Source organism: Pseudorca crassidens, chromosome 6 (genome assembly GCF_039906515.1).
Source record: "Pseudorca crassidens isolate mPseCra1 chromosome 6, mPseCra1.hap1, whole genome shotgun sequence".
NCBI classification, from domain to species: domain Eukaryota; kingdom Metazoa; phylum Chordata; class Mammalia; order Artiodactyla; family Delphinidae; genus Pseudorca; species Pseudorca crassidens.
Genome location: NC_090301.1, coordinates 2,319,975 through 2,347,701, shown reverse-complemented (window position 1 = coordinate 2,347,701; position 27,727 = coordinate 2,319,975). Strand labels below are relative to the sequence as shown.

The following is a 27,727-nucleotide window of genomic DNA, read 5'->3' as shown; positions in this document are numbered from 1 at the left end:
TGTGATGATGCCCCAGGCGGGAGGCCACGAGGCCGCATGACCTAACAAGGACCTGCAGAGCCTTCACCTGCCACCTGCCCCGGGGCATCAGCGTCACCCCGAGAGGGCCATCCCAGACGTCCCAGAGGTGGCGCCCGACTTGCAGGACCCCACCAGAGGCAGCGGGTGCCCCAGGTACCAGAGAGAGCAGAGGTCCCTGAGAGCGCGGTGGCTGAGAGAACACCCTGCATAGGCGAGGGGAGCCCAGGAGGCGGGTGCTCAGCTGGGCCTGACTGGCCTCGGAGCTGCTGCTGATCTGCCCTCAGGTCACGCGGACCAACGGCTGAGTGTCAGCCAGCGTGGCTCAGCCTTTGCCAGGGTTAACGAGAAGACGTGGGAACTCAGCACTGGTTTCCTCCTCCTGTAGATAACCCCACTGTCAAATTTCACTTTGAAGCTTTCGCTCGTCCAAAGACAGCAGACTTCCAGGAGATGACACCCGCCCACCACTGAGGTTCACAGGGGAAACAGAACGCGCCTGGCTTTGCTGAGAGAAGCCAACTCACCACGCTGGCCATCTTGGGAAGCATCCTTCTGCTGGAGCCGCCTAGTTCTCTGAATGGTGATAAAGCGTTATTTGCACGGACGACAGAGTTCATCCTCCTGGCTCGTTCCTCAGAAGCGTGTCAATGTGCAGATTTTATGAAGCAAGCTCTTGGACAGTCAGCTTGTGTTGTTTATTTTTTGAAAGTTACAGCGAGTATCATTCAATGTTAATTACATAATTTCACTTTTGCTAACCAGAAAGAGGCAAAGGGGAAGTGAGGACACAAAGAGCAAAGCTGGTGTGTTTCTGGCTCCTGGCACCCACCGTGCTCCCTCCTGCGTGACTCTTCACAATGTGAATTCTGGAGGTTTTAAATGTTCACGACTACATGGGGTCAACGAGCCTCTCCCCAATGGATTTTGCTCTTCAGTGAAATCACCGTTTCCAGAACAAATCATATGCAGTTCTTTCCCTTAGTGAATTTCCCTGACATGGTATTTTTCTATTTGGAGGAATTTTAATCAGACAGAAAGCAAAGGAAGTTGCTCTTGTAGGGGCGGGCTAGGTCCCCAAGTGAATCTGTTGGGAAAAACCCATTGTCTTGGGTCCAGGGGATTGAGAATCCAAACAGGACTTTTCCTGAATTTGAACATGCAGTGGACATCAATTTCCTGCTCTCAGCCCTGCATTTTTGGGCTGAGGTGTGTCATAGCTTCGCTGGGACTCAGTTTTCCTGCCTTGCAAAATGATGGGGTAAGTTTCTCACAGTCCTGCGGTTATCAAAATTCCAAGAGCCAGTAGCACCCAGCCATTCCCTCCTGGGTATGTACACCAAAGAATTGAAAGCAGGTGTTCATACGGAAGTGCACACTCACGTTCATAACAGTGCTGTGTACAATAGCCAAAGGTGAAAACAATACAGGTGTCCATCAGCTGAGGAAGGGGTCAGTACCGTGCGGTCTCTCCGTACAGTGGAGAACTACTCAGCCAGAGGGCGTGATGTACTGGCTCATGCTACAGCGTGGGTGAATCTTGAAAACATTACGCTGAGTTAAAGAAGTCAGACACAAAACACCAAATAGCGTCGATTCCATTGACATGAAATATCCGGAACAGGCGAAAGTAGATTCGTGGTTGCCAGGGACTGGCGGGGACGGAGGACGGGACACAGTTGCTTAATGGGTGTGGGATTTCTGTGTGGGGTGATGAAAAAGGTCTGGAACGAGATAGCGATGATGTTTGCACAACAGTGTAAAGTTCTCCTGAACTGTATACTTTAAAATGGTTAAAATGATGAATTGTGTATTCTGCCAGCAAAAAAAAAAAAAAAAGAAAAAAAGTCCTGAGTCAGACTGTGGCCCTCTCTGGTGACTTGATGGGATTTGGGGGTGGAGGGGTGCTAAACCTTTACCTTTTCTCCACTTTCCAGAGACGTAATCCAGCTTATCCACTTGATTCAGCGCTTATCAGATGCTTCTCATCTAGTCAAGTTGTGTTGCCGAAAAGCATTTTCCTTTTGAAATCTCTTTCCTAATGTGTTCATAAAAAAAGTCCCTCAGACAATTCTGCTAACACACTTAGCGGCCTGTTGATTGTGTCTCTGGAAGCCTCTCCACGGTGGACTGGGGTTCCAGGGGGGAGGGGCGCAGGGGCGGGAGTGGCCCCAAGGTTCTGCACTGCCAGCCATCGACCCAACAGACAAGAACGGGGAGCATCTTCACACCTGCTGCAGGGGTGGCCCAGGAGCATTTGGACCCATCGCGTCCAGCAATGGGCTCCCTAAAGCCCAGGGCCTGCCCACGAGTGTGCCTATCTCCGTCTGGTTCGCAGGCTCAGAGACCCTCAAAGGGGGTGCTGTGGCCACCCCGAGCTGGTGATTCCTGAGAACGGGGGCCTCTGGCCCTGCGCTGCTCTTTTGGGTAAATCCCTCTCTTTCTCCAGTGCCACCTTCTAAGGGCTGGGACCCTAGCCCAGTGCAGAGTGGACATGTGACCAGCATGGTGGGGCCTGCCCCCAGAGAGAGGGACATGGGGAAAGGGGTGGCACGCCATCATTCGGGGCCAGTTGGGTGGTTTTTTCTCCTTTGATCTTTTTTCTCTCCTTCCCCCACTGCTGAGTTAACTCCTCACCTGCTTCCTGAGCCACTGTGCCCCAGAGACCCACCAAGGGAGACGGGTGGGAGAGTGCTTCCTCCGCCGTGATTCAGTTCCACTTCTAAAGACGCCATCACCTTCGTGGTGTCGTGCAGTCAGCACTTTGAGACACTTGCAGAAACCCCAGAGATAGTGTTGGGCTCACGGACTGTGTTTTGAGAATCAGACTGGAGGGCTCAGGAGAACACGAAGCAGGTCCGAAAGAATCTCACCAGGAGGGGTGAGTGGCTGAAAGCAAATTTGCTGCTGCAGTTCCCCCCTTCCTGGTCCTCTGTGCACCCCTCCCCCCAAAAGAAAACCACCAGGGAGGGAAGAAGAGAGGCAGACAGTTTCCCTCAAGCTGCTGAGAGAGAGAACTCAGATTGAGGCAGGAGGACAGGACAGGTTGCCTGCCGGCCCCCTAGTTAAGTTGTGTCGCCGCCTGACAAGAACCCGGGTCACCCCCGCAAGCCAGACGCGTCTTGTCCTGGGGCCCCGAGGCATCAACGCCACGTGCTTCCTCCTGCAGCTGTGAGGACGGAGCCCAGGTGCAGAGGGGATGGTCTCTGATTCACGAGTGCAACCCAGCGCTCCTGTACCTGGGGACACTGCTCCACTCTCCGGCCACCTCTGCTCTGAGTAACTGAACCGGGGGCTCACCATATCCCCCTGGGTGCCACACACTGTGGACACTGGGCCAGCACCCGGGGTAGGGCAGTGTCATGTTGGGCGGGTGGGCTCCATCCTTCCTGCAGCTGGTTTTCATATAACCGTCCGGGTGACGGGAACTAAGTCGGCACCCTTGGGCGCACACACACAGGGTGCCCCCTCCCACCTACCCCGTCCTTCTCACTGTCCCTGCAGCCAGTCGGGTGTCACAATGTCCACCCACCCAACCTCTCCATGAAAACATCGCCGTCAAAGCTAATAGAAAATCAGGCCTCCTGGTGAATCCTGGCGGACAAAATGAATGTCGTTTTGTCCCGTCAAGGTCCATGGCTCTGTCCGGCGGGGATCACTGACACGTGTGTCCACCCCCAGCCCACCGGCTGGGGCGCAGCAGGAGCGCCGCAGAGCCTGACAGTGGACACGGAGGGGACGGAAATGACGGTGCTGATGTGAAGCCTTCGCTGCCCTGGCCCCTGCGGCTGTCATCTGAGGAATAGCAGACACAAGTCACGAAGAAAAGGAATAACTGCAACTCGGTTAAAAAATGAAACTTCCAAATACCAAAACACTAGGATATCCAGAATTTTCCAATGAACTGCGAAGGAAATATTTACACTGTGTTTTATAGTGGATCAATATTCTTATGAGACAAAGAGCCCTTAAAAATCCATAAGAGAAAAGACGATCACCCAGTAGAAAATAAGGGCAAAATATATGAACTTACAGAAGAAGAAATTCAGTTGGTTGATGCACATATAAAAGTGTTGAACTTCAACAGTAGCCAAGAAATTCAAAATAAAACAGGAGGATACTATTTTTTTACTAAAGTGGAAAATTCATAGAGATAATGATAATTCCCATTATTGAGGAAACGGTGAGGAAGCAGGTCCTCTTGTCCCTGCCAGGGAGAAGATACATTGTAAAATCTTTCTAAAGAGGTTTTGACAGTAGGTAAAAAAAAGATTGAAGAATTGGAAATAGGCTTGGATGGAGCCAGTGCACTTATAGGAGTTATCTTTGAGTGAATCACGGTGGCCCTGCCCAGCAGCAGACACGTTCATATCAGCTTTGTTAACATGAGGGAAATGTTTAAAATGTCCTGAATGAATCGCTTGAATAAGCTGTGCGGTTTAGCCATGTTCTGGAACACTATACCGTCAGCAGATTTGGTATCGTAAGCAAATATTTAATAATGTGAGGGAAACGGTTATACAATGGAACAGAACATATGATCCTAGGTTGAAAATTCAGAGTGTGCTTGCGTGGGTATGTTCGTCCAGAGAGAGAGAGAAAGGTAAGGACACATGTCTCTAGACCAGAATGTTAGTGGAAAATCTTCCTTTCCTTCTTATTTTTATTGCTTTTCTTTATTTTCCAAATTTTCCACAAATGCCATGTATCACTTATGCAATTTGAGAAAACCAACCAGGACGCTTGAGAGGGAGGGTGGAAGGCTGTTCCCAAGCATCCCTTCCTCTGGACTCTGGTTAACCCTCCAACCCCCAGGCCCACGCTGGTAAAGCAGGGCTCCTGCAAGACAGCCTGCTGCCCTCCTGCAGATCCGCCCTCGCTGGAACTTTCACTCCATGTCACAACTTTGGTTCCTACTGAAGTAACATGTGAAATATATATTTTTTGTTATCTTCTGTAATCCACCGTCACTACCCTGTCCCCTGTCCACCGTTTTCTCAGAGGGCCTTTAATGCTGGGACCATTTGATGTCTTCTTCCAGAACCCATCAACTTGGCCCAGCTGGGCTCCCTACTGGGACCCCAGGCCGGCTTCTTCTGATGGGGGCGGGGCAGGGGGGGACCATGTACCTTTCTGCTTTCTGCCCTTATCTCCCGGGCAGATCGGCATAAGCGTTAATTACAGGAATTAGCTCATCCTCTTCCCCTGTGGTCACCCCGCCCTCGGTTTGGTTTCAGCATCCTCGTTTGTCTTTCTTTTCTTCTCTGTATTTGGGGATATATGCTCTTAATCACAAACCACTTCAGATTTGTGGAAGCAAGTGGAGAAAATACAGTGAACTGACTGTCCCCGAATCCAGACTGAGAGGAACCCCAAGAGAGAAGCCTCCTTACCTTCTGGAGGCGCTTGTGCTCACCAGTCACTGGAATCCAAGGTTCAGATCAGTCAGCCCCCCCGCTCCTGGCCTTCGGGGATGAACGGCACACGTTCAGGACTGAAGCAGAAGCTGGCGGTGCCGGTGGGTTGACGCCCCCTCCCATCCTGACCAGTCAGGTTCCCTAGAAGCCTGGACCCTGGTGGTTTGCAGCCTCACCTACTATCTGAATCACACCTGCACCTCCCAACCTAGCGTCCCTGGGCTGAGCCCCCAGCTCTGAGTCTCACGTTTCCTTTCCAGCTCTGAACCGTAATCTGATTTGCTCTGAGGCTGTCTTCTCTCACACCCTGGGCTGCGCGGATGCAGGCTTCTGGCACATTCTGGGACCACCCTTGCCAGATGGCCAAATCCTTTTCAGAAGGATGGCTGAAATGCTTGTAGGTTTCCATCAGTGCCGGGTGGAGTGGCGCTGAGTCTCCAGGAGGGAAAGCCCAGGGCAGACACTTTCCTCCAGGCTGTCTGTCCTCTGCAGTACGCCCGTGAGCACACGGATGCAGCGAGCTGTGCTTGAATTCTCAATCCGAAACCACAGTTGCCTTTGCTGTAGAGACATAAAGAAACCAGGAGGTTAACGGCCGGGTTAGTCCCCGCCGTGGGCCTCCTGCATGAATCAGAGCCGACGGGGGAGCATGAGTGAGTCAGAGCGATGGCTTTTTGTCTTCTAGCTGCGCAAATAAACAGAGCAGGAAGGCCGAGTGGGGCGCCAGGAGCACAGGGCAGGAGGCGGCGCCCTGCCCCCGACGGTCAGCCTCGGCCGGGGGAACAGGGGCGCAGGAGGTCGGAACCCGGGCCGGGGCCTAGACCAGGTGGGGCCGGGGCAGGGAAGCTGGTGCCGTGGGGCACAGCCGGGCCGAGACGGGTCTGGGGGAGGCGGGTGCAGGCCTTGGCTGCTTTGCAGAGACACGGAGCCAGGGTCCCCCCTGCCTGGGGTCCACCGCCCCTTGGTGCACCCTGCCCAGCCTGCACGGGCATAGGAGGGACCCTGTTCCACGCCCTGCGCTCGGCCCCTTCTGAAGTGCCCGTTGGGCACCTCCCCTCAAGCAGCCCCCTTCTCTGAGCTCCTGTGTGCCAAGGAAGGGGGTTTGTGAAGCCCGCCAGGTGCAGCTGGGTGGCACCAAGGTTTGGGGGTGGCTCGGAGGGGTGCCTCCCACCGCGGGCCTGGCCGCGTGGCGATGTGAGGGTCCTCCTCTCTCCCCGCAGACTGGTACAGAGGGAGGAGCCACGCTGCCCCAGAGAAGCTCAGGGAGCAAAGGAAGACCAGTGAGGGTGCTCGCTGAGGCTGTGATGTGGAGTATTTAGGGGTCCCAGCACTTGGCACGTAGAGTTACTTTAATCCTGAAAATGGCCCAGTGAGGTGTGTGCCCTTACTCCCAATGCCCAGATGGGGAAACTGAGGGGCCTTAGCTGAGGCCATCTCGCTGCAGTGGGCGGAGCCAGGAAGTGCCCGCAGGTGGTCTGTGCCTTCAGCAGGTGGTCTGAAACGTGAGACGCCCCCTCCTGTTCCTGGGATGGGTGGTCACACTGGGGATCTCTATTTCAGACGAGATGGGGACCCCCACGTGCCGTTCCCTGGGGAGAGAGCAAGGATTGGGCCTGGATGCTGGCTGCGCACCGGTGGCATTTCCTGCGCCCCTGCCCACTGCCTGCGGGAGCCCATGCAGCTCTCTGCCAGGAGGGTGGGGGTGGGGGTGGGGGGAGGCTGATTCTGCTTCCAGCCACCCCCCACAGGTCGCCACACCTGTGCGTTTCTGTTTCCGTGCTGTCAGGATTCAGCAAGGCAGGCTGGTCATGATTCAGCCTGAACACAGGAGCCCCAGGTCCAGAAATGGATTCAACCCTCCCCAACCCAGGTTACCCTCCTGGGCATCAACCCACTAGGCAGGGGTGAAGCCTCTGAACTTACAGAGCCCGGGGACGAGGTGAACCTATAGACTTGCCATGGAGCTTGTTTCGTTTGCTGTGGTATTAGAAACATGTTCCTTCTGACCCAGAGAATCCCGGCTACCTGTTTAATGTGTGGCGTAGATAAACAAGCAGATGTCATGCTCCCTGTCAGTAGGGAAGACGCCCCACTGTCTGCACAGTGCCAGCGTGGATCGGATGTGCTTCCCAATAAGGGACCATTTCCTGTCACTCAGTGCCCTGCCCGGCAGGGGACGGTGGGGGCCCTTCTTCTGGGCCCATCTTAGGACAATAAACAATAAACAAAAAAAAATTTTTTGTTTATTTAATTTATCCTTTTTATTCAACTGCTTTTTAAGAGCAGTTTAATTTTCACAGCAAAATTGAGGGGGAAGTACAGAGATTTCCCACATACCGTCCGCCACCCCCACACACAGCCTCTCCCACCAGAGTGGAGCATTCGTCACAATTGATGAAACTGCACGGACACGTCATCATCCCCCAGAGTCTGTATCAGGGCTCACGCTTGGTGTGGTACATCCTGTGGGTTTGGACAAATGTTTAATGATGTGTATCCACCATTGTAGGGTCATACAGAATAGTTTCACTGCCCTAAAAATCCTCTGTGCTCTGCCTTTTCATCCCTCCATCCCCCCAACCCCAGGCAACCCCTGATCTCTTTACCATCTCCATAGCGTTCTCTCTTCCAGAATGTCACACAGTTGGAATCATACAGTACGGAGCTTTCTCAGATGGGCTTCTGTGTCTTGCTGATGTGTATTTAAGGTTCCCCCATGTCTTTTCAGGGCTTGATAGCTCATTTCTTTTTAGTGTTGAATAACATTCCATTGTCTGATGTGCCACGGTTTACTTATCCATTCACCTCCTGAAGGACATCTTGGTTACTTCCAAGTTTTTGGCAATTGTGAATAAAACTTGTAAAAACCTCCACGTGTGGGTTTTTGTGTGGACGTAAGTTTTCAGCTCCTTTGGGTAAATACCAAGGAGTGCGTTTGCTGGATCACAGGGTGAAAGAATAGGTTTAGTTTTGTAAGAAAGCATAAAACTCTCTTCCCAAGTGGCTGCACCGTCCTGCAGCCCCCACCCCCACCCCACCCCCGTGCTGACCAGGAGTTCCTGTTGCTCCACAACCTCACCAGCCTTTGGTGATGTCAGCATGCTGGGTTGTGGCCCTCCTGGTAGGTGTGTAGTGTTATCCTGTCGTTCAGGACATCCGTCACCTAGTCAGCCAGGGCATGTCTGCAAGTCACTGATCTCATCTAATCACCTCCGTGGTTGATGGAGAAATATCCGTAACATGGCGTACGAAGTGCTGCCTCCCCTGGGCCCCGTCGAACGTCGATTCTTTGGCCATCCCGCTACCCCACCCCTGCCCTCAGCACTGCTCCAGGTTCCCTCCTGGCTGCGGCTTCTGCGCACTTTTAACCCCGGCATCCTCCCCGATCAGCTCCACCAGGGGGGCAGGTCTGTCCCTTTCACACGGTGCTCTGCACCTGCAGGAGAGCTACCTGGAACAGGTGTTCCACTGGAACAGATGGAGTGAATGAGCAAATCCTAGTGTTGTGTCCTGAAAACACCCATCTCCTCATGCTCTGTGCTAGCGTGCCCCCGCCTCCGCCCCTCTGGTACCCCCGTCCCATGTCCCCTTCTCTGGGGGGACTGTGGCATTTGTTGTGACCCCCGCCATGCTCCCCTCACAGTGGCCCTGTTGCTGTAACTCTCTCCAGGCACGTCTGACTGTCCAGTATCTCTCGAGTGCCTCCAAGACCACGTCTCGCTTGTACTTCCACCCGCCTGGCCCAGCCCGAGGCCGGGCATGTGGTCTGTACACAGCGTGTGTTTGTATGATGCAAAAATGCAGGGGAGGGGATTGCAGGAGGACCCTCTGTTTCCCTACCAAGTACACAAAGAAATTATGCTGTGTCTGTGATACAAAAGCACGTTTTCTCTTGTGACAGGAAAAAGTATTTGTGATTTATAGTTCCCTCGCTGCCTTCTGAGGGGAACGCTCCTGGAAGCTGGGGGGCCTTGAGTTTGCTGGGAACAGAGAGTCGGCCTCTCCCTGTAAGCGTTCTCCATCCTAGAAGCCTGTGGCAGTTTGCCGGAAGGGGGGGCTGTGACATTGGAAGGAACACAGCTCCTGAACTGCTGTCTGCAAAAGGAGGGGGTGAAGAGGGAAGTGGGGGGGGCAGAGAGAGAGAGAGAAACTTCTTCAGTGCATCCTAGCAGAGGGGAGAATAGCGGGAAGAGATACATCTGGATCGGGGGGGCGGGACTGTGATTTGTGATTTGAGGATTGAAGTGCTGTACACTAAGTGCTATCTCCTTTGCCCTCAGCACACACAAACACACACACACTCAGTAAAATACTCATTTCTCACCAGGCTTTTTGCAGTGGCTTTGAGGGTAGAGGTGCAATAAGGAGAATCCCAGCCCGGCTTCTGGCGTGGGGTGGGCTGTGACGGGAGAGCGTCGAGGCTGAGTTCCCTGCGAGAAAGCAGAAGAAAGCAGTTACTGCAGGGCTGCGGGATGCCCGGCCTGCCTGCCCTGGGCTAGTTGCCAGCAGACGGCATCTAGAGACCGAGGGCTGGGTGGACAGGCTGGCTGCCAGCTGTGGGCTTCACATCACCCCTGGGAGATGCCTCGAACCCAGGGCGGAAATGCAATAGCGTCCTCACCAGAAAGCAGCTGATGGGCGGGCGGGGAGGCCGGGGGCAGAGCATCCCTCCCAGAGGTCTCTGGGTGCATCCCCAAAGGCCTGGATGACGCGGGCAGGAGGACGCCTGGAACCAAAGGGGAGGGATGTGCCAGGTGGAGGCCGGAGAGAGGAAGAGCCAGACATGGCGCCCGGCAGGGCCGAGGCACCAGGCAGGCTCCCCCGCAGCCAGGCGAGGCTCTTCACAGGGAGTGAAAGGACGGTTGAAAGAAGGAATGGAGTTAACGGAAGCCCAGGGAGGCGGCTGGCACTCCTGGACCACCTCTCCTGACAGACACAGACCAACATAGGCCAGACATGAGTCCCTCAGATGTCAGCCCGAGCCACTGGGACTCCTCTGGCTGCACCCGCCCGAGGCTCCCGAGGACTCCAGGGCCCTTGGGCATCGTCCGCCGAGGCCCCAGGGGCCTTCTCTGGGGGGGGGGGGTCTAGAGCTGGTGGGCTCCAAGCCCCCAAACTGCCACCTGCCCGGAGCTGGTACACGCTGGGCAAAACCCCAGCCCAGTGGTGTTGGTTGAGGTGAGGCAGCGGGTCTCAGCAAGGGGAGGGTGCTACGTCACACAGAACTTGTGCGCAGGGTCAGCCCAGACCAGGGTCTCCTCTCCTCAGCGTCACTCCATCACGCCATCAGTGGCTGGACCACAGCTGCTGGTCCTCACAAGACAGAAGATGCTGGGGAGTGGGGTGGGCAGCAACGCGGCTCTGGCCGTGGCTCTGTCTGTGACATACGCTGTGTTCTGAGCTGGGTGATTCTCTGGGATCAGGGCCCCCATGCTCTCCTCTGTCCCCGCCCCCCCCCCAAGACGTGGCTAGCCGGGCTCAGCATGGACAGGACGTAGTCTGATGGCTTGGAGAGTACTGGGGGAGCCCTGAGTGCCGGGCTTGTACCCACCAAGTCCCCAAGACAGTCCGGCGATGGGGTGGGGGTGTGGAGAGGCAGGGGATGAAGAAGGAGCAAACGCAATGGCTCAGCACGGCTGCAGCCATACGCCCTGCACTGTGGGCCCTGCCCGCGCTGACACTGGTGACGGGGGGACACTGTGTGGTCGGCACGGGTGGACCGTGGTGTCCGTGGGCAATCAGATCATGTCGAGTGGGCATGGGGGATGCAGGTGCCTGAAAGTGAAGGTGTTTTGTGCAGAGGCAGAGCCCAGGGAGGACTCCATGGAGAGGAAGCACCGCGTGTGTGGCTCACTTGAGGAGGGGACACCATGGACGCAAGGGCACAGAAGGGAAATCGGTCAAGAGAGTGAGGGACTTCACAAGAAGCACTGGCACCGGCTGCCGCTGCTGCAGCTTCTTCACCCCATGGAGATGGAATTTCATCCTTCCAAAAAGAACAATCTGGGCTCTCTCAGTAAAACTTTCAGGAGACAGGCAAACGCAAGCAAAAATAGACAAATGGGACTCCGTCCACTTAAAACTCTTCTGTGCGTGAAAGGACACAATGAACACAGTGAAAAGGCAGCTACGGATGGGAGAAAATATGTGCAAATTGTGCATCTGAGAGGGTTAACGTCCAGAGTATGTGAAGCACTTCTGAACTTGACAACAGTGACGATAAAGATCGATTTAAAAATGGGCAAAATACCTGAGTAGACGCTTCTCCAAAGATGATATACAAATGGCCGGCAAGTACAGGAGAAGATGCTCAACGTCACTCATCATGAGATAAATGCAAATCAAATCCGCAGTAAGGTCCCACCTCACACCCGCTAGGATGGCAGCGAGCGTTGGCAAAGGAGGAGGAGAAACTGGAGCCCTTGTGCACCATGGGTGGGAACGTAAAAGGGTGCAGCTGCCGTGGAAAACAGTACGGAGGTTCTTCCACAACTTAGAGATAGGATTACCAGGTGATCCAGCCACTCCTCTTCTGGGTAAACACCCAAAAGAGTTGAAAGGGGGGGTCTTTCAAGAGATATTTGTACACCACGTTCACAGCAGCATCAAAGCAGCCAAAAGGTGGGAGCAGTATTCACTAAACGTTCACTGAGGGTTGAACAGACCAGCAAAATGGAGTTTATCCATATGGTGGAATATTATTCAGCCTTAAAAAGGAAGCAAGTTCTCACCAGGCTCCAACACGGATGAACCCGGAGGACATTAGGCTGAGTGAAATATGCCAGGTGCAGAAAGACAAATACCGTCTGATTCCACTTATATGAAGTCCCTAGAGTGTCAGACTCCTAAGACAGAGGCTGGGCAGAGAGGAAAACAGGAGATGTTGTTTAATGGGTATAGAGTTTCAGTTTTTCAAGATGAAAACGTTCTAGAGGTTGGTTTCACAGCTGTGTAGATATTCTAAACGCTACTGAACTATACACTTAAAATGGTAAAGATGGCGCATTTTAGGCCGTGTATTTTTTTTTCACATTTAAAAATAACTGAAATATAGTTGATTTACAGTATCTTGTTAGTTTCAGGCGTACAGCACAGTGACTCACTGATTCTATACGTATGTAGCATATATTCCATATTCGTATGTACAACTGAATCACTCTGCCGTACACCTGAACTAACAAGATACTGTAAATATATATATTCTTCAGATTCTCTTCCCTTATAGGTTATTACAAAATACTGAGTATAATTCCCTGTGCTGTACAGTAGGCCCTTTTAGTTATCTATAGTAGTGTGTTATGCTATGTTTTTTACTACAATTAAAAAAAAAAACTTTCAGGAGGTGTTCCTGTCATATTGATGCAAAGAGGAACAGGTGTTGGGCAGTGGGTCCCCACCGAGGGTCCTGCCTTCCCCACTCCCTCCACGATCTGCTGGTGTCAGATCCCCCTGAGGGCCCCTAGCTGGGAGTCTTGGGTTAGTTCTGTTTGGGGCCAACTTTTGGGCCCTTTGACTTGGAGGCTGGGCCAGGCAAAAGCCATTTGGTTTGCTCATTTTACCTTCCTTCCAGGGGCAGGAATTCTGGGCTGACAGTGGCCTGAGCTGTAAGGCCAGGACTCAGGCGCCTTTTTTATTCATCTGCATTTAGATCTGGTAACTTTTTGGCCAACCCTATGGAGGGAAGTGGGATCCTGTTTCTTTTGGTGCGTTCAATGTCTATTACTTTGATACAGATATGTATCTTTAAGGTCATTCAAACAGCAGGCCTTGGATGTTCTTGGAACGGAGAATTATGAAATAGGACATGCCTTGGGGGTGGGGGAGGTGGGCACGTCGGGCCCGGCAGACGCCAGTTCACCTTCTGGACCGTGTCTCCCCCCCCTGCAGGTGGCAAGTCTGAGGTCGCAGACATACAGCCCAGAGCACACACTGCGTGGGGTAGTTCAGAATAGCTGGTACTATGCGATGGAGTTATTTCTTCAGAGCCCTGTCTTCACATTGCACGTGCATTTGTTGGGCGCTGACTGTTTGCAGCCCTTATATTTGGGTCTGGAGACTAAAGGTGATCATGACTTGGTCTCTCCCGTGGAGGAGTTGCCCCCCGCCGCCCCCCACCCCGCAGTCAGGGAGACAGATATGTAAGCCACCAGTTATGATGCCGGATGTCAGCGTGCTGTGACAGTGGTTTGCAAACAAAGGAACGGTGGATTTATCTCCTGGACGCCATGGGAAGGCCAGACAAAGGTGCGGCACTTTGGGGGACTTGGTCCTTCGTTCGGCAGAAATTTATTGAGCTCTGTCTGTGTGCTGGCCTCCCAGTTAGAGGCTGGGATTCCGGGAAGAGAAAGATGGTCCTCGCCACCACGGAGCTTGGCCTGGGACAGCAGGCAGGAACACACACTAAGAAGCAGATGTCAGGTCAGTAGTCACAGGTGCTGTCCAGGAAAATAAAGCCGGGGACAGGGAGGGGGGTGGCAGGAGGCTGGTGTCACGGCGGTCACTTAAAGCTTCTCTGAAGAGGCGACTTGGGCAGATGACTGAATGGAGTGAGGGATCCCGCCAAGATCAAGGGTTAGCAGGCCTGGACAGGGAGTGGCCAGAGGAGCCCCACGTGGAGAGAACGGAGCTTGAGAGCACCCAGAGGGTGGGGTGTGCGTGGGGGACGGGTGGGGCTGGCTGTAGGCGGCAGGCTGGGAAGACAGCAGAAATCCACACCTGCGTGTCCCCCTACACAACTATGTGTTACCAACTCACCCCGCCAGGGAGACAGAAGCCAAACCCGACCAAAAGTCACATTTATCTTTGAAAGGTTTGATAAGTGAGCCTGTAAGGAATGTTCTGGAACAGCTCAACGCCAGAAACAAAATAACGAAGTGTGTTTTGTCAGATCTCACTTGGGAGAGGCTGGAAGCCTGGGCTTCTCTGGTCTACTGTCCCCGTCCCCAAACCCGGGGAGTCTGTATCATCTCAGAGCTGTTTTGTAACTCGCTCTAACCTTGCTGATCATATTTCTTCAGGGAAAAAAATCATAATTCACTTGCAGTTCTACACCAGGCTGGGACTTGGTCTGTGTCTTGGAGAAGTTAGGAGCCCTTCTGGAAGACGCGGGGCCCCTGGCAAGATGATGATGGGTGGGGACATCTTCCCAAATGACGGGTTTCTTGAGGAATGGCGGACCAAGGCTGGCACTCCGTGTGGATGGGGGGTGGTTAGCCGCCACCACTGTTCAAGGGAAGCCACAGTGCGAGGACACGGCTGTGTCTCTAGGCGCTTTCGTTAACGCCTCCTGCGTTACCGAGTCCAGTACAATGGAAACGTCATTTGCTTAAAGCCCTCGCCTTTCCTCCTGTGGTATCTTAATTGCAAGTGCAGTGTTCCGCTTCAGTCCCACATTACTGGGGCTTAAAAAGTCCAGTTTAGTTATTTAATGTTCTTCTTTTGCAAAAGAATGGAAAAAATGTTAGGATGCAGCCCGATGAGACATTGCAGCGTCCCTATGCTTCTAAACAAAAGGCTGAACTTTTGCAATGATTTGTGTTATGGTTGGACATTGGCCCACTGACTCTCTCCCTGCTGGGTCCAGTCTGCACCAACCCCGACTCCGGTCCATTTCCAAGTGCCGGCAGGTATTTTTATGAAGACATACATTCTGGCCCTTTTCTCCTCTCCTGGAGAACCCACAGAGGCTTCCTCCCTGACAAGACCAAGGTGAGCACTGTCTGGATGTCTGCTGTGCTTCAGGTAGAGAGGCACCTGCCCTGCGCCCCCATACTCCTGAGCCCTCCAGGTGCAGGTGAACCTGTGTTACTGCGATACATTGCCTCTCTCTGCCACACCGGGCCCCTCCCTGTGGAGTGCCAGTGCTCATGTGCGCTCTTTCCATGGCTTGGTGTAGAACGCATGAAGGCGCAAAAATGAATGAAGGACGGCGGGGCATCCGCAGCTTGAAATGATTTATTTTCTTACTACCAGAGGACTCAGGGAACAGTGCGGAAAATAGGAAATACTTTCATCGGCTTTCCCAGCTCTTAAATGGCTTGAATCAAGTGGGCAAGCCCTGGCTGGGGAGATGGGACATCTGCAGACCGTCGTGGTCTCAGGCCACAGTGGAGCCAGCTCTGTCTCTTCATTCTGGGGTGAGACACGGTGGACACTTGGCCCTTCAAGGAGCCCTGATGACAGAGGAGAGGGGAGCCCCAGTTGCAGGACTTAGCCAAGGATAAAAGGCCACTTCCAAGACTCCTCCAACAGTGTGACCCGCTGGGACAGACTCCCGCTCCTCCAGTAGCCTCCTCCGTGGGGTAAAAATGAATCGGCTCCGCAGACCAAAGAAGAGAAAAGTAAAAGTCTATGTGGTGCCTGTCCTCCAGCAGGGGACCTGGTCCAGGCCCAAGCTGTCATTCCCCAGCCTTTGCGTAAATCGTAATCTAATTCTGTAAGCAGGTATATACTGGGGAGCTGGTTAACTTCGGTAGAATTAAGCTTTGAAACACAAGATAGTAAACAGGAGTTAAAAAAAAAAAAGGTCTGTGTGATGGTGGGCAGGCGTTCTAACAGGTGCCTCCCGGTTGCTTTATTTTCACATGGCTGGCGTTTGTTGCTTGTAAGGAAACTGCAGAATTGCACATCACCTTGAAAGAGGGACTGGCTTGCAGTGAGCTGGACGTTTAGGAGTACGTGGGTTCCAAGAAAATGCCGTGAACTTCAGCTCCCTGACCTGGGTCACGGGAACGCCGTAAATCGGGCCAGACCGCTTCCCAAGATGCCTGTCCCCCCCCGGCCCGGTTTCTGGGAATCATGGGTGTCTGCACACTTCTACCCAGTCCCCAAGTACCAAAGAAATAAATAAACAGATGGAAGGGTTACCTCACCGATCCTTGGCAAAGACCCCTGGACTCTCACTTCTCAGTCCCAAGTGGAAGTTTACTCAGGAGATTCTGATGCAATAGAGAAAAAAGTCAGTAAAAGACAAGGGAACCAGTTTCTTGGGGGGCTTCCCCATCTGGCAGGGCTGGAGGGAGGCACCAGGATGCCTAGCGGGGTGGGGGGGCCCTGAGGCCCACAGGCCAGGGTTCAAGGCCCCATCCACTCACTGCCCGTGGGCGAGGGGGCTGGTAGAACTACATCCCTGTCGCCCGCCCCTGCCTCGGCCCCCTGGGTGCCTGTGGGGGTGACCAGGGCCTCTTGGGAGACGCAGCAGCGGCCGAGCCCTCGCTAGAGGGAGGGAAGCCAAGATGGCCCCACGCAGGATCTGCAGGGGGACCGGGGGCTCTCCAGATGGCTTGTAACTTTCCTCCCTCCGAAGAATTTTGAAATCGGGAGGAGCAAAGCCTGGGAAAAAATGGTTGTCAGATGCTTCATGAAGCGCCTCCAGGAACGCCAGGCTTCAGGTGGGCTCTGTCCCGGGGACTCTCTCCTACTTTCAAGGGTCCTTCAGACAGGAAGTAGCACCCCTGCCCTACTTCCTGGACAGGAAGTAGTCCCCGCTCCCCTGGGGACTGAGGAAAAGCCTCCCCCGCCGGACACCGTCTTGAACATCGCGCAGAAACTAGTTCAGAAAAAGAGAAAACACCTCAGTGTTTGTCATAATGATAAACCAAAACCTGTCGAAGATAAAAGAAACAAACAAACACACAGACCTGTCTCATGAGGAACTTAGAAGAAATTCTACGTAAAGTATAAGAAATATAAATTCAGCAAGGTTTCCAAAGAATAGAGCACATGACAAGGAGGTTTTATTTCTGGACCAGAAGACCAGTTGACACACAGTCAGTACGTGTCAGAAGCATTAAACTTGTTCCTCATCCTCCCGAGCCATGCCGTTCAGCCCATCCACAGTCAAAAAAGAAAATAAATAGAATCATCTGAATAGATGCTGAAAACGCATCTGAGAAAATTTAATGCATTTCTGATATTAAAATCTCTTCTTCTGGTATTTAAAGTCTCCAGAAGCTACGATAATGATTTGTCCTCACCGTCACGGAGAGTACCTCTTCTGAAAGCTGACGTGGCAGTCACTGCCTTGGCATGAAAGTCAAGAGCATCCTCACCAAGATTCTGTGTCGTAACACTGCCTGGAACACTTCAATGATTCTGTAAAACAAGAAAAAGAAATAGAGACAGAACGGCTCGAAAGCAGAGCCGCAACAATGTTATTATTCCGAGGTAAAGCAGCTATCTACCTGGAAGGTTTTCCCCCTCTCCATCACCAAAAAAAGAAATCCCTTCAGAACCATTAGAACCAAGGAAACCATTTAGGATAGAGGCCATTTACTAAGTGAAGATAAATTTTAAGAACGTCCTCATATACGCTAGCAATAACCAATTAGATTATATGATGAAACAAAAAGATGCCATTCATAAAAACAAAAAATAAACAACACCTCCTATATCCTTAACAAGAAAAGCGAAGGCCTTTTGTGAAGGAACGTCTCTTAGCTGGGGAATCCAGCACAGTGTGCTTTGGAATGAGAAGCTCTGCTTACTGTGAGGATGTTTGCAAATACATACGACTGTGAAGGTGTCATTTCTTTCTCAAATGAATTCCTATGTTTAATGTAATTTTTAATTCAAGAAAGTTATTGTCAGGGACGCAGGGAAGACGAGGACGGCAGAAAGAAGAAATTTATGACAAGGAAACGTGAGGAGGAAGGCTGGGGTGGCCGGATGTGAGATTTCAGAGCTCCAGTACTGAAGTCACAGGGGCAGCCTGGGCACCAGAAGAAAGCATGAAGTCGGGCTGCAGAGAGCTCGGAAACACCCCAAGTATCTGTCATCCCCAGGTACAGGTGGGGGGGGCTATTCAGAGTGTAATTCCTAAAAGAGGGGTTGCCAGGTCTCGCAGGAATAGCCACAGGGGTTGTGAAGACCCAGGCTCTCTGCAAATGGCCGTGGCCCCCAGCCCTTGAGGGGGCCCTCCTCCCGGCTGCACCCCACCTTGTTCATGAGCCAGCGGTTCAACAGTGAGCCCTGGACCCCACAGCTGGCCTTTTGTCGCAGCCCGTCTGGAACCCCTGCAGGCAGCCCACTCTTGCCTTTGGAGTTACAGTTACACTTGACTGTCTCCTTCAGTGTTCTGATCTAGAGTCAGATGGCAGCCAAAGACTGCGAACTCCAGGGCACCGTGAAGAAAGAGGGGCCAGCCCTGCTGGCATCCGAGCCCCTCCCGTCCGGGCCCTCCCGGGTCCTGGCCATCGTCAGGGTCCGGCCAGAGGGACGCGGGCGCTGCCCTCCACGCCTCTCGTGAAAGTGCAGGTGGCAGCGCCAGGTTGATCTGTCTTCCAGGTGAAGTCGAGGTCCCCAGTTTCACGTGGAGTCTGTTCCTTCCGGAGATAACACAGAATGGAAACGTTTCCCCAGGACTGTGTGGGTTTCATCTTAATCGTGGCCTGAAAGCTGTGTGTGGCCGCGGGGACAGATCTCATGGAGGGGACAGGACGCCGGTTGGGCAGGGTGGGGTCGGTGCTTTCAGCTGGAAACCCCATGTGCCCACCACCTTTAGGAACCCACTTTTATGTTTCACTCAATGTTACCTCTGGAGGCTGCGGTGAGAATTTGTCTGTGAAACATACCAAGTGAGGGCACATGATCGCACAGAAGTGCTGGGACACCCAGTAATGAAAGGGAGACGATAATTCTGAAAAGAATTCTAAGTGGATAATATCAAATGGCACAGTGTGCTCTGTGCAGAGAAAGAACCCAGCAGGCACCAAAGAGCAGGAAGGGGTCGCTGCTGTGGGTGGACACGGCTCTCTCCCCTTTGAGCCTGTGGTCTTGCGGGGACCCGAGCACCGGGAGAGGTGTGGGGTTAGTGCCGTACTGGTGAGATCAGTGACCAGGGCTCCACTGGACTGAGTGGAGGTGGAGGGGTCAGAAGTGGATGCCCTGTTGCTAGGGTGACCGTCCCTGCCCATATCCCCAGGACCGTCTTGGTTCACTCCTGTTCTCCAAGCCTGATCAGTGACAGTGCCCCTGTCATTCTCGAAAGTGTCTCACTTTAGCCGATGCGCCTTGTGGTCGTCCTCTCCAGCACGCACACGCGTGCATGCGCGCGCACGCACACACACACGCGCGCGCGCGCACACAGCCTCCTGCCGGGGATGCCGAGCCCTTCTCCAATGCTGGGAAGGGGATGTACATTAGAATTGTTTGTAGATTTTTCTACAATACTCCGTCCTCTCTCTGCCCTGCTGCCCCCTCCCCATTCCAGTGTGCCCAGCTAGGGAGGCGTGTGCTGAAAATCACTCCCCCGCCATCCTGATGTGCTGCCTCCAACCCCCGAAACCAGGGACCTGGCGTCAAGCCGGGGCGTCATCCTGAGTTAAGCCCCGGTCCCTGGGCTGTGGACATCACAGCTGTGCAGACTGGGGCCCCTGATCAGGCCACACTGGTGGGAAGCATGCTGGACATGTGGAGGGGAGGCGGGGGGGTGGTCAGGAAGGGCTTCCTAGGGCTGGCAGCCCTGAACCAGGCACCTCAAGACCAGAGGACACGCCACTCCCCACAAGGGAGGAGCAGCGATCTTTCTCGGGGCTCTCGTTTGCGGTTCACCTGCTCATGGCCGTGCAGGTCTCCATGTTGGAGATCCAGACGGGGTGAAGGGAGGCCACCAGGTGGGGAGTGACTCAAGGAGGGGAGGGAGGGAAGCCCCCGTATGCCCGGTGGGCAGAGAAGGACCTCGGACAGAACCCTGGGGCCGCTGACACATTCAGGCAGGGAAAGCAAAGGGGCGTAACTGTTACTGTCGTTATTACTGTTGAGCGAGTGGTGGGCGCTCACCCGTCCAGCCAGCAAGCCCTGTGCACTCACATGGCCTAATGGGGGTCATAGAGAGCAGTCAGCGCCCCTTCACCCCTGTGCCCCTCACTCATCTGTTGACCCACTCACTCTCGTGCCCGTAGCCTGCCTCTACCGCAGGGAGGAGTGCGGGGGCTCATACCTGGGCTGGGTTTGGAGGATGTGCCCACCTGGCGTGGGGTCGCTGCCCCCGAGCTGGGACGGGCTCACCTCCCTGGCTGCGAGCTCTCTGCCCCGCCTCCGCTCAGTTCCATTCAGCAAGTCCGTTCTCAGCATCACCTGTGCCTGCAGTTCTGTGCAAGTCCCAGCGGGAGTTATGTGCCTGCACTTGTTTGTGTGAAGGGTGCTTTCTGGGGAGCTGCTCAGCCTTCAGATGGGGACACTGGGCATCACAGGGCTGGAGGGAGGAGACGGTGCCCACCTGAGTGCACTTGGGCTTCCCGCCCACACGCACCGCAGGCCTCACACCACCCCCACGAGTCAGGTAATGCCCTTCTCTGTCTCTCTTGTCTCTCTGTCTCGTCTCTCTCTCTCTCTCTCACTGTCTTGTTCAGAGAGGCACACAGAGGCAGGATTTAAGTTCAGGCGCCTCTGGCTCTGAGCCCCTGTCCACACCCCGGGCCCTGCTTTCCTCCTCCTCCCGAGGGCTCTCGCCTTCCTCTCCCAGCAGCCCAGTTGCTCTGAGCCCAGGGCACCACGTGGGACAAACTGGCCAGCTCTGTGTTCTCCTGGAAGTACTGGAGCCCCGGCCCTTCTGCATCAGCACTGCTGCCCACCTGCACTGACTGGCTTTCTCCACACTGCCAGGACCTGAAATTAGGCGGTGGCTGGAAAACAGATTAGGGCTTTGTTCCACTTTTGTGCTGTGGCCCAAACAGAAATGCAGAAGCCGTGTGTCCCTCCCTGTGCCAGGGTGCCCGGCCTCACAAGACAGACAGCGCTCAGAAGCATGTGTAAATTTAATTTGGGTGAGCGGTGACTCCTGTATTTATCGTTTCAGAGCCCCTTGGCCCAGCTCTGATTGGCCTCGGGGCAGCGGCCACCAACACCCAGCTCAGCTTCCTCCCTGCTCTGGCCTCTTGGCCCAGGAGTTAATGATCTGTAAAAGCACTTGAATTCATGAGGAGAATCCTTGGGAGGAGCGGATCTGTTTGTAACTCACGGATTCATTTTGTTCCATGTGAGGGACCTTTCGGGGAACAAATCTGCTTGGATCACTGAGAAGTGATAACTCAATCTTAAGCTCTCTCCAAGGACAGAGCTGCTTTTAACAAAGTGGAAGGATGCTTCCTGAGGGGCTCTGCAGAAACCCAGGGCAGTCCCAGCTGCTGAGAGCCGGGGCTGCAGGGGGACAGGTAGACTGGTCCAGGTGTGCTCCCAGGGGACACACATCCTAGGGCGTCTGGGTTTGACAGTGGAACCTCCTGTGCGATGGGCCCAGGGCATTGTCCTGTGAGGCCCGAGGATCAGAACCTGAGGCGTTCGTCGGTCGCAGCTGCCCGGCGTGCACAGGGCTGCCCCATCCTCAGAGCTTGAGTCCGAGAGTGTTCAGACAGGGCTGGACGCTCTCTGCTCAGCATGGCCCCAGGGGACTCAGGGAAGGGGCGGTTTGGGGCGAGATGGACGTGAACATTTCTTTGATGATTCTTTCCCTCCAGCATCCATGTTTTCTGCTAATTCTAGAGACCTCAGCAAGGCTGTTGCGTTTCTGGGGCTCCATTTTCTGCCTGTGGTGCCTGGCGTCCCTTGGAGGAGAGTGTGGCGTTTGTGCAAATCCTGTCTTATTGGGAAGACAGGGCTGGGGACTGTCCCCCGCGACCACTGAAGTCACCCTGTGGCCTGTCCTCACCCAGAAGCGGGGACCTGTGAGCACAGGTGGGGCGGCAGGCTCATGGAAGTGCAGACGGTGGGGTTGCCACGTCACTCATCGTAACTCCTCTGCGGATGTAAAGTCCACCTCGCGCTCCCGTCTCCAGCTGCTCTCGGAGGAGCTGGGCTGGCTTTTCTCGCATTAAATAGGAGAAATAGAGAGAGAAAAGCGGAAGTGCAGGGACAGGAGACACAGGAGGAGTGATGGCCAGCCCATCCTTCACCGCTCACCAGCTTTTAATTCCAGCAGAAAGAAAAAGATTGGGATTTTGAAGACAGATCAGGGAAAACATTCAGCACTTGAGCAGGAGAGTTTTCTAGAAGCCTGGCCACAGAGGAACTCTGACGCCCGGGGGGAGGTGGGTCAGATGCACCCCAGCTCCTGCGGTGTCCAGAGGTGACCAGATGGGTTTTTTGGGGGGGGGGTGCGGTCTCTGCCTTGTGGAGAGGGAGGTGGCTCTCAGGAATGGAAAGCTGAAGGGCTGTGTTTTTACTGGTTTCCCAGCTGTAAGATGTACGGAACTGGCTTTTCTCTCCTTTTGCATCTGCAAGACGTCAGTAATCGATGGCCGATCAGAGTTGCTCTGTGAAGCCAAGCGTCCGTGGGCGGCATGTCTGGCTTCAGGCCACCTGGACCCACAACTTTAAGTGCGATTCGCCTCCCCTCCGGTCCCCCGGTGTTTATCTGGGTTCCTTCTAGCCTCCTTCCCTTCAGAAATATTCCGGTTAAACCAGCCTCCTCCCCAAGAAGGCAGTGCGTGTACTCACAGCATTGAGCATCTTCTGGGGATAGTGAGCGTTCCACAGCTTTAACCAGGTCTCAAAACAGATTTGTCAGATGCCAGCTGTGCCCCTGCGGGGACATGCGAGTGAGCTCTCAGCTGTCCCCAAGATTCTCAAAAATCACCAGACCCCCAGGGCCGTGGAGACCTCCAGCCACTTCCACCTGGGAGAAGTGAGGTCCAGCTTGGGGACAAGACGTGACCAAGGTCACTCAGATAGCAGGTGGCAAAGGGGAGACAGGAGGGGTTAGCGGGGCCTGATGGGACCTTCCTTTGCGAAGCAGCCTGAGCCCTGAGGCAAGTCCCAACACTTCGGCTCTGCAACTCCTCTTGGGGTAGGCTGCCCTGCCTGTTTACAGATGATGGCTGAGATGAAGGGTCCCAGGGTCAGACCGACTCAACCCTGTGTCGGCAGAGCTGGACCAAGATGGGCCTCCCCGCAGGGCCTGGGGGTTGCGGGAGCTGCTGGAGGGTGGATGGGAAACGCCCTCCCTGCAGGCAGCTCCCACTCCAGGAGGAGGGATCCAGGACCTGCGCTGAGCACACTCAGTTCCCCTTCCACCATCCACCAGTCACGCCACTTCACCTCCCCTGGGCGGGGTGGGTAAGGAGGCAGAGGGGCCACGGGGTCACCACTGAGTGTCATCTGTGGAAGAAGACATGGCAGAGTGTAGACTACACACGCAGACGCGTCCCTGGCATGCTCAGGGTTTGGGGTCAGCTTCTCGTGCCTTCAGTGCTCAGACGCTCCCAAACGGGGGAGATGCGGTGGAGCTGTGCCGCCTCCTGCTCGGGGTCCCTGCTGCCTGGTCCTGAGGGTCCCCACCTTACTCTCAGGCTGTCTTTGGCGCTGGAGGGGCCCCTCCTCCGGGCGTGATCCACTCTTCCCGACCTCCCTCCCAGTGCCCACGGGGTGACCCGCCAAGGCCCTGATACGTGCTGCCTGGTTCAGCCAGTTTTATTTAATCCAGGCAAAGTGGCAGAGGATGAAAAGCTGGCCTCTCGTGCGTTTATTGTGCACGTTTGACCAAGGAAAGAATACAGCCCAGGAATTTTATTTATGACTCTGCCCCTATGGCTACGCAGTGTCCTCAGTGTCTGCTGTGTCAGCCCACAGCCCAGCAGAGGACGTCTGGGTCTGGGGACTGTACCTTCCCGATGTCCTGTGGGTTGGCGCCAGTCAGCAGGTGAGATTGCGTTTGATGATCTTGAGGGTGATGATGAGAATTCGCCGTTGAGATCTCCGAGAATCCTGCAAACCAGATCGTAAACGCCGCGTGGCCCTGGGGAGGTGGGGCGGGGGAGGGGGGGATAGTACTGAACACTGTAGGGTCATTGCCTAAAGGGATCCAAGCTAGTTTTTACATTGTAAAAGTATGTTTGTAATTTTAATTTGCAGTCTTAACTTATAAAAGCTAATGGTTTTCCTGCTAAGATGCAAAACGTGCTGTGAACTTTATTCTAAAGACCGACAGCACGGCTCCCATGCTTTCCTGCCTGCCTAGACCCTCTCCTGGGATCTGAGTCCCCAGCTTCTAGTGAAATGACATTAAGCCCTGAACCCCTGTAAATATCCAAGGACACAGCTTTACTTAGTGTTAATCATGCCTTCAACTCAACAATTAAACTTCCTGAAACTCAAGCTAAACTATATTGGTGGGGAGAGTGGTTTCCTTCCACATCTTTCTGGTTCACTAAATAGCTTCGCTTTTGCTTCTCTAGTCCACAATACAAGGTATGAGGGAGAATCCAAGCTCCTTCCCAGAGATGCCATAGTGCTGCTGGTGCTCTGAAGATGAGCACAGTGTACACGGTAATCCCTCACCCAGCCCTGAGTTCACCTCGCTCAGAATGTGAGAGAGCCAACTTTTAGGCTGTTTTCTGGAGCCAGGGGGATGTTGGGTGTGTGTACGGCACCCAGGCTGCCATTTTGTGTGCAGTTCTGGGTGACGCCCATGAGCTGAACAGGGTGAGCGGGCTGGGAGGCGAGGTGGGGGCAGTGGAAGAGTCATGCGTCTGGTCAGTGGGAACCCTCTTTTCAGTACAGAGCCCCACCAGCAGGAGAAGCTTCCCCGTGAGGGATGTCCCGAGCCAGTCTCCCAGCCACACCTTCTGGTCCTGGAAGTGAAGTGACCAAGGTGACTTCCGGGAAAGAGCAGGAGAGGCATTTGTGCAGGTAGCCCTGAAAGACCAAATTTGGAGTAAACGCATTCACAATGTCCAAGAACATGCTTGGACGAGGACGACACCCCAGGGTAGCGGTGCCAAGAGGACTTCAGTGAAAGGCCAGCTCACGCGAGCCCTGGGGAGCTTTCTTCTGAGCTCAGCGAGGACCCTTCACAAAACCCTGGGGCATCGAGCTGCGGGTCCCTCCAGCACGACGAGCCTCCTGAAGTCACTGTCCCAGCGGAAACTTCACGCCAAGGACACCTGCCGCTGTCCTGAGAACCAGGTGGCCCGTCGCTTGGAGAGAGGAGAGGAGAGCAGGGGTGGCACCTCGAAGCTGAGTAATAACTCACCTCACCACCCTTGCAGCCGCCACATCACCTGAATAAAACAGGGTGTGAGCTAGTGAGCGAGACCCCGTTGCTACCAAGTTAACGTGGATTCACGTCATTGTGCTCACCTTGGTGTCTTGCCCTTATGGCTGACCTTAATGACCGTTTTTTTTTAAAGTTAAGTTCTTTCACACATTCATTCAGTATCTGGCTGTCTGCACCTTTTCCCCCAAAATACCGAGCTTCCCCAGCCGTGATTCTGCTGCCTGTCAACCTTCAGGACTCTGATGCCCACATTTGGAGAAGGTAGTGTCATCAGATGATCAGATGGCTTCCCAAGTGATCACCTACAACCTACTTTTTGTGTTTTGGACAAACCTTTGCTCAAAAACCTTGCCTTGGCCCTTGGGGCCGACTCAGCGGCACCACCAATGCTTGGCCCTCCCCCTCCCCCTCCCCAGACCCTGTGGTTGGGCAGGGTGACTGGTGCCAGCCAGCGAGCTTCAGGAGGAAGTGGCAGCAGCATCTCCAGGAGGAAGTGGGGGACACTTCAGTCTGTCTTCCACTGCCCGAGTGGCTGGAAGGCCACATGCCCGCAAAGGTGCAGCTACAAGACGGTGGAGACCCTGCCAGCCCGAGTCCTGAGTGCCCTGTGGAGCCGGGCCCCAGCCGGCCTGGATGAGCGAGGCCACACGTCGCCCCGGGAGAGGCGGGACCTTGTCTGCAGTTGCAGCCTCGCCACCGTCGCTCCCACTGGACCGGCCCTGTGATGAGAGGGAAGACAGTCTGACACCGCAGAGGTCTCTCTCGTGTCCTGGAGCCTCAGACACGGTTACTCTGCTTGCGAAATGGGTGTGTGCTTTGGGAAAACTGTCTAAACTAAGTTGTTTCAGATTCATCTGGGGAGAAGCTCAATTTCTAAAGGCACTTTTCACTGAAGTTTTTAACATATAAAACTATTGCAGAGCGTAACCCTGGCTTCATTTATTTGTTTACCAGACGTGAGCCTCTATACCCCAGATTTCCTTGAAGTAACTCCTGTTAGATGTGGAAAGCGTTTGGGTTGTTCTGTGCCTCCCCTAAGCGTTATTCGAATTCTTATCTTTGGTTCAAGGTGTGTTTGCTGATTTTCAGAGTCCTGCCTCCGCTTGGGGTTTTGTTAAAGCTTCCTTCTGTCTGTTAACTTTCCTCCTCTGTGTGTGCCTCCAGAGTTGTGTCTTATTTTAAAGTGGATTCCACCTGAATTCCTTAAAACTTCACAGAACATCTGTGTCTCATCTATTTATTGACGAAGCTTGATTAAAGAGCGTCTAGAGGGGAAGGTGGATGGCTGGATCTAAGATTTAGAGTAGCTGCCGATCCCTCTGTAAACATCGACATCAACACGGCTTTCCACATTCATGGGTCTGTCTCGGCAAAAGAAATTACTATAGGATGCTAAGCTGGAGAGTCCAAATGGTAAATAAATGCATTAAAAATGGGCAGATTATGCAAAAGGGTGATTCCCGCTCAAGGAGTGTAGCCTTTCATTTGGTCAGAAATGTGATAGCAAATATTCAGACTTCAGCTACCCTGCTTTGGTCGTAACTCCAAGGTCTCATCCCCTGTCTCTGGGTCTTAGCGCTGTTATCTTTCTAATTAAAGTAGTCGTTTCCGGCTTTCAAACTCAGGAGTTGCAATCAATGCAGAAATACAGGGGGATACTTGGGAGATACACAGCTCTGCTTGTCACATGGGCATCTGTGATTTGCACGACTGACTGTCAGGCTGATTCTTCCAGAAAGGAAGAGACGGGAAGTCTTGGCACTTGAGTGATTGAGAACGTTCTTTTAAGAAGAGGGAGTCCTGTCTGCCTTGGGCAGGTTCCAGGGTGCAAAGTGGCTCTTCTGCATCTGCTCTCCGGTGCCCAGCCATCCCCAGAACTCCTGGGGCCATGGAGCTGCACTGAGCGGTCACGCCCAGGAGAGCAGCAGGGTCTGATTGAACTCTGCCCCGAATTCACGCCGACTTCTGTGCGATGGGCCCGTTTGGACCAATGTGACTGCATGACCTCTACCCCCAAACTGTGAATTCAGTAGTTAACGACTGCAGCAAACTCAGGACAGAGGTGACCCTCCTTAGAGAAGAGGCTGCGGCGTCGTGCGTAGGAGTGTTTGTACGTTATATTCGTACGTGTGGGGGGTGTGTGTGTATGTGGTACGTATATACACACGTATATGGGATATGATGGCATGTGTGTATACACACGAATACACATACTATCCAAGTAGCAAAGGGCCTGAAGCCCGTCGGCCCTGCTCCACCCCGTCCGCCACGCCTGCCCGGGTCTACAGCAGAGCTCCACGCT

At 53.9% G+C, this 27,727-nt stretch overlaps 1 protein-coding gene across 2 annotated transcripts in view; it reads left to right on the top strand.

Moving 5' to 3' along the window:
- Window positions 1-27,727, top strand: part of TWIST2 (twist family bHLH transcription factor 2) — a 50,624-nt gene that overhangs the window by 8,594 nt on the left and 14,303 nt on the right. Inside the window, exon 2 of one of the 2 annotated variants that reach the window (XM_067740027.1) lies at window positions 407-7,108. The exons of the other annotated variant lie outside the window; for it this stretch is intronic. The gene's annotated coding sequence lies outside the window, so the exon portion shown is untranslated. Of the gene's footprint in view, window positions 1-406; window positions 7,109-27,727 lie in introns of those variants that run through there. 2 annotated transcript variants of the gene reach the window in all.